At 39.9% G+C, this 9,940-nt stretch overlaps 1 long non-coding RNA gene across 1 annotated transcript; it reads right to left on the minus strand.

The window, feature by feature from the left end:
• Positions 1-7,953: 7,953 nt before the first annotated feature.
• Positions 7,954-8,893, minus strand: LOC124212507 (uncharacterized). Its single transcript, XR_006881670.2, has 2 exons — positions 8,511-8,893; positions 7,954-8,129 (listed from the first exon to the last, which is right to left on the minus strand). It is a non-coding gene; the product is annotated as an uncharacterized lncRNA (long non-coding RNA).
• Positions 8,894-9,940: the final 1,047 nt, after the last annotated feature.

Here is a 9,940-nt window from a genome sequence, read left to right on the forward strand (position 1 = left end):
TAGGTCGATCACTGCATCAACTTCCATTTTTCCAGAAGAACCTGAATGATTACAACTGCAATCATCTTGATGGTTTTCATACCATTGTTGATATTCTTCACTATCAAGTTTGCTTTTCCAAGTTTCGCATTGTTTGCAATAGGCACTTTTCACGAGGATATCAATTACTTTCCCAGAATAATATCCGATCAATGATGTCACTCCATACAAGGAAGTATATCCTCGCTTTTTCCAAGTTCCATCGCCGGACACGGTAAGCTTTGCAGATTTTTCGTCACCTTGGTGTTCAGCAGTCAAGTCTTTTTCTTCATGGCAAGCATGCTGAAAAAGTTTGTCGGTTGCTGTTTTCACACAGGAATGTATATTCTTCATAATTAAATCGTAGGTGGGCTGTGTTAGGAAAGCGGGCATGTCCATTAAATGCAGTAGAAAAAAACCATCGTGAACTATAATGTTAGTATGTCGTGGTTGATCTTTATCTGCATATTTTTCCAATAATTTAAATAAAGCTGATTTATCAGCTTTACAGATGGAACCATCAACGTGGCATTTGGGCGTGGTTGTGAGAGGTCCAAGCTTTGTACCACCCTTGCCATCAAAGAATGAAATTTTTTACGGCGAACAGGTCTGAGCCTGTACACCCTAACCCTAATCAGCGTGAATAGCGGCTTGAAACTTCTCCCGCTAATTTCATGCGCATGAAAGTTTACGGATCATCATTTTGAAGCACTTTCTTCGAATGGACAATAAGCCTGGAGGTAAACTATTAGCGTGAAAGTTTACGGATCATCATCAACATTCCCAGCCTATCTAATTGCGGTGTCGCCATCCGGTCAATTAGCACATAAGAATGTATTCGAAGTATGTCGAACATATTATTTTCGCCCTGGGGGTAAACCATTAGCGTGAAAGTTTTTTTGTCACTGTGTTTAGTTCTGACTTCTGATTCACAATGGTTTTCAAGTCGTGAATATTTTTTAAGAACAGATCGATTCGCTGTTTTAATTCTGCTTTATTTGAAGTTCTCCTCATGAGAGCTGAAGATGCAAGACTATCTTTCTGACCTGAAATTCAGACTTTTACAGCCGTATTCCTCCCACACAAAATCCTTGAAAAACTTCTAGAAGCTACCGAAATGATGTGTCTTCGATTGTGTGGGTAACATCAGATGTGTACGGTTCGGTTTCTTTCTTACTTCTCGTTAATCTGACGACACTCGATAAAATCGGCTTTGCGTTCATCGTCATGTGGTTCGAGGTCCGATAATATTGCAATCACTTCGTTTTGCCATTTTTGAAAAGTCAGGATTACCGTTTTGTCCTGAAAATATATCCTGTGTAGTCTGTGCGGTTGCACACGAGCTCTCCGGACACGCTCAACGAGCCACCGAAGATCTTGTAGCGAAAACTCTGACGTCGCGTTGCAAAGGGGGGGCTAAGGTTAATTCGGTGAAAAAAAAGCATGTTTTTAAGATTTTTTTTTGGCAATACAGATGGTGTTAGTTTATTCAGGCAATCCATACATGATAATGTAACATTTGAACAATATTTCCCTAAATTTTCATTGCAAAATATCAAAAATTGAGCGACTGACTGTGAATCTCCGGAGGCGCCTCGTGAAAAAGTTGTTTTGCGGTGCCCATCATAACTCGCAACCAAATCATCTGAAACGAAAAAATCAAAATGCATTTGTTAAAGGAGATGTTTGTCGAGGTATTCACGAGAGGATTTTTTTTTTCGATTTTTCGATTTTTCGTAGCACTTGGAAGTCAAAAACCAGATTTTCGCTAAAAAAAAACGTCTAATTTGTTGTTGTAAAATTGATAATTCTTGAAAAAAAAAGCTCTCGACAATACCTGGTGAATAATGTGAAAAAACACTGTGCAAAATTTCAAAACGATTGGTCCAGTAGATTTTTAGTTATGGTGGGCACGGACTCCAAAAATGACAAGTCTCAGAAAAACGCTTCAAAGTTTTGCGTACTGAAAAATTCAACATAAAATTCGATAATTTTTTTATACTCACACAGAGTCGTCGATGCCAGGTCCGTAGAGCAAAAGGCTTCCATCAAGATGGTCTAGAGCATCTTTTTGCATTTGTCTGCGCAAAACTCTTTCTTCTTTACTGTCACGCGCTGCTTGCTCCTCTGCTCTACTAATTCGCAACTCGTCAGCTTGTCGTGCCCATTCGTGAGAACTTGGCCCTGTCGGGATGTGCATCTCTTGCATAAAGGCCAGCAAGGCAAAAGAACCTTCATTGAAAGTACATGCAGCTACATGAGCTGCAATTTCAACGATTGTAGCGGTGCCACTGACAGACTTTGGAGAGATTTTCCAAATGAGCTGATTGAGACTCTCATTATTATTTTGCGTAAAACCTCCAAGACATCGCTGCAACAGTTCGTCCTTGCTCAAGTCGTGATAAATGGGCCTGTTGGCTTCCAGAATGTCAGTAGGAAGAGCTGTGTAGCTGTGTTTGAATGATCCTAGAGCATCTGCAGCTGCAGCTCTCTGCCATTCGCACCAGGAGTCTTCGCTGCTCGGGCATTTCTCGTGCTGAGGGTTCTCGTCGGTTGAACTGTAGTGATGATAAGTTGCCCAGATAGCGTTCTTCATATTTTTTACGGAATCAGAGTGACGTCTGATAGCCAACCCGTATAATTTTGGCCGTAAGCTTCCCTTTGCCAGACAGACTCTTTCTTTTGATTTTCTTTCCGCCCTGAGTTTCGGTATCTACAACGGTCTTTTTGACTATTTCACGTAGACGAGTGCCCATTCTTTTTTGAACATGTCCTACACATTCTTTTTTTGCCATTGAAAAATCATCACCATAAGGTTTAGAATTCACTAACCCGGAGTAAGCTTTGGAGTCACCGTCGCCGATATAGTTGCGATATCGTACTCGTACATGAGCTTCATGCCACTCTTCGTATTCGGCAGAGTTTAATTTGTGTTCCCAAGTTTTACATTCGTGGCAGTATGAACTTTTGACGTGAATTTCAAGAACTTTACCTGTAAAGTGACCGATTAGCGAGGTGACGCCGAATAAAGATGAGTAGCTTCTTTTTTTCCATGTTCCGTCGCCTGATACACTGAGTTCGTCGGCATCTTAAGTTTTTTTTTTCTTCGGCTGTTGCTGCTCTTTCTTCTTTTGTAGCAGATGAAAAAAATCGATTCGCTGATCGTAAGTATTCGTCAACCGGTGTTGGGACTGGGTGACGAGCTCCTTTTACATAGGTTAGTAACCTTTCTTCATTGAAGGTAGCTTCGCCACGGTGCACTTTTATCGCGATTTTCCGCGAATATAGGTGTTGAGTGCAGTACCAAACGAACATCGATTTGGACACAAACTTAGCGAAGTTCTTATCTACAGTGTGAATTACATCATACTGTCTCTCCACTAATGGGATAAATCCCTCGAATGTATCGGCAAACTCGTTCCGTGCTGCATACGGTGTTAATCCCTCGAAACCTTCCGCGTCGAAGTCCAACCACATTGGGTCGTTCTTTGGAATGGTTTCTACGGTTGAGAGTTTCTTAGACTGAGGTCTTGCACTGGTGTCTGGCTTAGGTGCCGTAACAATTGGACCAGGTGCTGGCTTCGGTTTATAACCTCCACCGCGTCCTTTCCCATTCCGGGAAGGGCCGCCTCTTCCTCTGCCTCTTGCTCCTCCTCTGTTTGAGGAAGATGTATCTTCTGTGGCTGATGGTAAATTATCAGTTGTTTGTTGCTGTTGCTGTTGACTCATATTGAACATATGATGTACAACTTTTGTTAGCCGAGCTCCGCTCTATACCTCAAAGAATCAAATTGAAAATTTGAATAATTTTTGTACGTCGGTCTTGATAAAAATGAACTGGACAAATCCATGAAGCCGCAGAACTTTTCACAGCCAATTAATCCAAGGCTTAATATCCTCATCACGAAGGCAAACCGATAATTCACTTCGTAAATACCAGAGTTTATTCGTGCACTAGACGGAGCGTTTGTAATTTGTTTACAACTTTCGCACGACACTTTGATGTGAAATCCAAGACCTTCTTTCTTAGTGGAATGAAAATTTATTTTTCCATCACACTTCACACACTTCACTAGCGTAGCAATTGTTTCAAAGACCAATAAAAAATCAATTACCCTATAATGTTTTTCAAGATCCTCCGTAATTTGATCTTCAACGGTCATTTTTATTTTTTTAGCTGACGCGCTTCTTGTCGTAATGTCTTCGCTTTTCCGTTTGTGGGGAGGTAAAATTTTTTTGGGTCGATGTAATCTCGAACTAGCTGATTGTCTATCAGATCTTCGAATTTTTTTTGGCATTTTTGTAATAATTTAACAACAAAAATTAATGAAAACGGAGCTGAAATTATGCGAAAATAAGAACGCGTGGATACGTCTGCTCGATAGGATATTTGCTGCTGACTGAATTTTGTACGCCACACTGACAAAGTATACAGACCAGGTATAAACACGTTTGTCCTTGCCTTGAAATTTCGATAGATGGAACTGGGAGGTAAGGTACTACATAGAGAGCGAAACATCCGCCGGGTAACAATAGCGCGCTCGGGTCGGGGCGCTCGGGTCGGTTCGGGTATAGGTACAAAAATCCGGCAGGTATAAAAATACTCATAACTTCGTCAATTTTGCTCCAATTGACTTGAAATTTTGACTGAATATTCTTCAGATATTACGGATTCAATTTCAAAAATAAAAAAAAAAATGCAGGAAAAAAAAATTAAATACCTTACCCCCCCCCTTATCGAAGGATTGAAAAAAATATTCATTTTTCACAAAATGGCGGACAGTCAAAGTTAATGGTTCGATTTTAACGAAAAAAATCGAACGATTAATTTATTTTACTGAAAAGCTCATACACCTGCTGTGTTGTAATTGACGACTTCGTGACAGCCTAACTTATACTATAATAGGAAACATATTGGTTCAGAATTGCTTTATTGCGCAAAGTGAATGAAGTGAAAATATTAATGTATCCATTTATTCGAATTAATTTGCCATTTGTTCAGCTTGCGAGGCCAGGTGTAACAATATATAATTATATAAATTGCTTTAACACTAAACTTGAAGATATTTCTACTGTGAACAATGTCATGACGACCACTGGCATAAACATATTCACCATCAGTGCTGTAAATCACTGTGACATTTCTCGGAGGCGTGGGTGTGAGCGGCTCGCCCGGAACATCTGTTCCCCATCTCGGAAGTAAATTGCAACTCCCAAAATAAAATTCAAGCTCGAGATGCGATTTTCAATGTGTGACCCGCCTTTACCCAAAAGCTTGATCGAAGGCTCCAAGACGTCCGACAACCAGTAATTCACATGCTGGAAGCAGAAGTGATGGAAGTGGCCGGCTGCACATGCGTTGTCTGGAGACGGTTCAAGCTTTGCAGCGATCTCAGGGTCGACATCCAAATGGCAGGGACAGGAGGCGTATCGTTGGTCGTTACACTTGTTCAAATGAACGTACGTCTCCACGAAAGTGACGAGCTTCTCCACGTTCACGAAGGTTTCCGTGCCTGGAGGTAACAATCTACCAAACACCGGCAACAAAGTGTTTACGTTGATGCGAATCCGCTCTTCATCTATCCCGGTGCGTTCGAAATTGTACTCTACTTCCAGATGCTTGCCATTTATAAATTCAATGCGCAACCGGTGGGTAGACTTCTTCCGCAATTTATGCGGAGTCGATGCGTCTTCGTCATAGTTAGGCAATCTAGCAAGCAAATTTTACCGTCAAACTTTTGATGGATGTTCATTTTTCATAATTTTCATAATTCATATTATCATGATAATCTCCAGACTTCGTACCGGCTTTAAATAAAAGCAGTGCATTAGGCACGAAGCCGTTCTCGGATCCTGCGTGGACAATAACAAGGCGCTGCCCTTTTGATATTGGGTTTTCAAACCTTGGGTTGATCCATCTGTCCAAGCCTTGGTGCTAGCATGAGATGAGTCCACATAAGACTCATCGGTGTATATGATGGGCCTACCTTCTTCCCTAAACTTTTTAATTTTTTGTAGGAATTCAATCCTAAGGAACCGAATATTAGTTTTTTCAATTAGCAGCTTTCGATTATTTTCTGTTTTCTTCCATCGAAAGCCCAACTGTTTTAAAACTCGTCGTAAGCTGCTTTCAGATCCGGTAAAATGAATGTCTTGTTTTAATTTTTTTCGTAGCTTTTCCACGGTCGGAAGCTCCTTATTTGTAAGATGGTAATTGTGGACGCATCTCCTTATTACCGTTTGGTCAAAACTGTCAATGTCAGTCACCTTTTTTTTCCCCGATCTTTTTTTACCGGGAGTCCGGAATACGGCTAGCAAGCCAGACTTCTTTACTTCGTCCACAACTCGTGGACAATGTCACGGTTTAACATGGCGTGTAGTTTTAGTACTTCTGTAATCCTAGCCCTAAAATTTGGACTTAGATACACCATGGTCTTTGCTCGAATATATTGATCCACTGGATCATACTCATATCGAGCTGAGTCTACAATCCATTTGATGACTGGGCATCTTGTATGATAGACTACTTGATCGATGTTGACTGGTGTCTCGCAATGTAAACAAATACGATCATCAGTGCGATCTTGCTTAGGAAAGATCAGGTACATTATCTCTTCCTGATTTAGCATGGCTTCAGCACACACTATTTCTAATACTTTAGAAGGATTTGAGACAATGTCCTTAACGATTGAATTATCTAACCTTGACATAAGGTTCTGTGCGAACAGAAGTTTTCGTGGCTTCTGAAGTCCGCTCCAACGCTTCTTTATCACTCTTTGCATCTTTTTTAAGGGGGGGGGGGGGTAAGGTTAATTCGGTCAAAATAAGACGTATTTTTGTGAATTTTTCCTGGCTATACAAATATCGTTGGTACATTTAATGTTGTTGTATGTTGTTGTACATCATCTCAAGAACCTTCTGGTAAATTTTTGTTGAAAAATATTAATAAATAAATAATTCCCAGCAGATCTCCCGCGGTGCCTCGGAAAAAAGTTGTTTTGCGGTGAACACGATAAGTGATCGCAGGATCATCTGAAACCAAAAATTCAAAAAGAATTCGTTAGAGGAGATGTTTTTACAGGTATTGATGTGGGGGTTTTTCGATTTTTCGATTTCTAAATTTTTGGGAGCACTTTGAAGTCAAAAATGCGATTTTCGTAAAAAAAATCGATCTATTTGTTATTGTCAAATTAACAATAATCAAAATATCGACAAAAGCTCCCATTGTTACCTGGAGAATCATATAAAGTAGTACTGTGCAAATTTTCGTAAGGATCGGTCCAGAACTTTTTGAGTTATCGTGTTCACGGACTTGAAAAATGGTAGGTTTTCAGGAGAGCGGTTCAAAGTTTTGCAACTGGAAAATTTGGAGTAACGGTTGATTATCACTCTATACTTACACAGAATCGTCTATGCCGGGTCCATACAGTAAGACGCTTTCATCCAGGATATCTAGAGCACCTTGTTGGGCTTGCCTACGTAAAATACGTCCCTCTTTACTGTCGAGAGCTACCTGCTCCTCTGCTCTCGATATCCTCAAATCGTCAACTTGACGCGCCCATTCGTGAGAGCTCGGCCCCATGCTTATGCCCATCTCTTGCATGAATAATAATAGGGCAAAACTTCCTTCATTAAATATACATGCAGCCACATTTGCCGCAATTTCTACAATTGTTGATGTGCCACTCACAGATTTTGAAGAAATTCTCCAGATCAATTGATTGAAGCTCTCATTGTTATTTTGTGTGAATCCACCGACGCATCGCTGTAAGAGAGCATCCTTGCTCAAATCCTCGTAGATAGGCTTCAAAGCTTCGAGAACATCTGTAGGAAGAGCTGAGTAGCTGTGCTTGAACTTCCGAAGGGCACCTGAAGGGGGGGGGTAGGGTTTTGAAGGCAGAAAAAAACAGGTTTTTACAGATTTTTTTTTGGGCGTACGGTGAAAGTAAATTTATTTCTGATTATTGTACATTAAAGAGTAGTAATTGAACTATATTCTGTGAAATATTGGTTGAAAAATATTGAAAATTGACCGAATGGCAGCAATTCTTCGCAGGCGCCTCAGAAAAAATACATTTTGCGGTGCACGTCATACCTCAGCACTGGATCATCTGAAATGAAATAACCAAAGTTTTTCCTTTAATTTTTATGTCCCTCTAGGTATCTCTGTCGAGTTTTTCCATTTTTTTTTAATTTTTGAACTTTTTACAAGACTTGAAAGTGAAAATACCGATTTTTGGCCTAAATTCATGACTATTGTTGTTAATAATAAAAAAAATAAAATCAAAAACGAAAAAATCTCAACAGGGTTACCTCATAAATTATGTAAGGAAATACTGTAAAAAATTTGAGAACGATCGGTTGAATAGATTTTGAGATACAGAGGGCACCGACTCAAAAAACATCGATTTGAGAAAAACGCGTTTAAAGTTTTTCGTAGCGAAAAGACCCTGATAAAACTTAGTAAGCTATTTATTTTTTATTTTACTCACATAGAATCATCAATGCCGGGACCATAGAGTATAGAACTTTCGTCAAGAATGTCCAAAGCATCTTTTTGATCAAGTCTGCGGCGAATTCTATCATTTTTAGCGGTTTTAGCTGCTCGCTCATCTGCTCTGTTCATTCGAATATCGTCGGTTAGAAGCGCCCATCCATGACAACTTGGACCAGTACTGATTCGCATCTCTTCTAGGAAGGTTAAATAAGCTTCACAGCCTTCATTGAAAACACAAGCAGCCACTGAAGATGCAAATTCGACGATAATTGCTGAACCACTCTCAACTTTCGGCGCAATCTTCCAAATAAGCTGGTTCAAACTCTCATTATTATTTTGTGTGAATCCGCCAATACATCGCTCTAGGAGAGCATCTTTGCTTAAGGGGGGGGGGTAGGGGTTAACACGATTTTCAAAACACTTTTTTTGACAATTTTTTATAAAAATATGGCTGAAGCTATTTTATTAAAATCAATTACACATTATTGTACATCATTTCGACTATCTTGGAAAAAAAAATCATAGTAAAATATCTAATAATAAGCCCGTGAGAGAGAATTTGCTGGAGCATGTTTTTTGGTAGGTGCTCTGCGGTGATCTTCGCCATTTGTCGTAGAATCATCTGAAACCAAAAAAGTCGAGTTTTTTAGTTAAAGTATTACGTAATCCCGCCCCCCCGGGTGCCGGAATATTTAAAAAAATTTTTTTTTAGTTTTGGCGAAGGAAAAACTCAAACACAGCTGTTTTTGACTGAAAAATTCCGCCATTTTGCAAGTAAAAAGGTACCTTAATGAAAAAAAACGAAAAAAATAATAACGAGGGGGGGAGGTATTTTATGCTTAGAAAAAGTGTACCAAGTTTGAAAAGAATCGGTTCAGTAGTTTTCGAGATATGAAGATCACCGACTTTTCAAAACTCATTCCGAGATAAACGCGTTCAAAGTTTTGAACTCTGAAAAAGTAAAGAAAAAAATTGTTTTTACGTACCTTAAACGGAATCATCGATTCCAGCTCCATATAGAACATTTCCTGCAGCAATGTCATTGTCCTCTGCTTCTTTTCTTGCCAATCGATGTTGAATTCGGACCTCTTTGCTGTTCTGGTCAGCTTTTATGTTAGCTTTCTCGATGCGCTCAGAATCGTGTGATCGAGCGTACGCGTGAGCGCTTGGTCCCATGCCGATTCCCATCGCATCCATGAATGTTAGCAATGCACCAGTACCTTCGTTGAAGGTACTGGAAGCAATGTAGGCTGCAAATTCAACCAAATTTTTGCTTCCTGATAGCTTTTTTGGTGCAATACGCCAGATTATTTGGTTTAAACTTTCGTTTGCGTTTTGCGTGTATCCTCCGACGCATCTCTCCAAAAGTTCGTCCTTACTCAAATCGTCATAAACAGGCTTGATGGCTTGTACAACATCGTCGGG

Source organism: Neodiprion pinetum, chromosome 2 (genome assembly GCF_021155775.2).
Source record: "Neodiprion pinetum isolate iyNeoPine1 chromosome 2, iyNeoPine1.2, whole genome shotgun sequence".
NCBI classification, from domain to species: domain Eukaryota; kingdom Metazoa; phylum Arthropoda; class Insecta; order Hymenoptera; family Diprionidae; genus Neodiprion; species Neodiprion pinetum.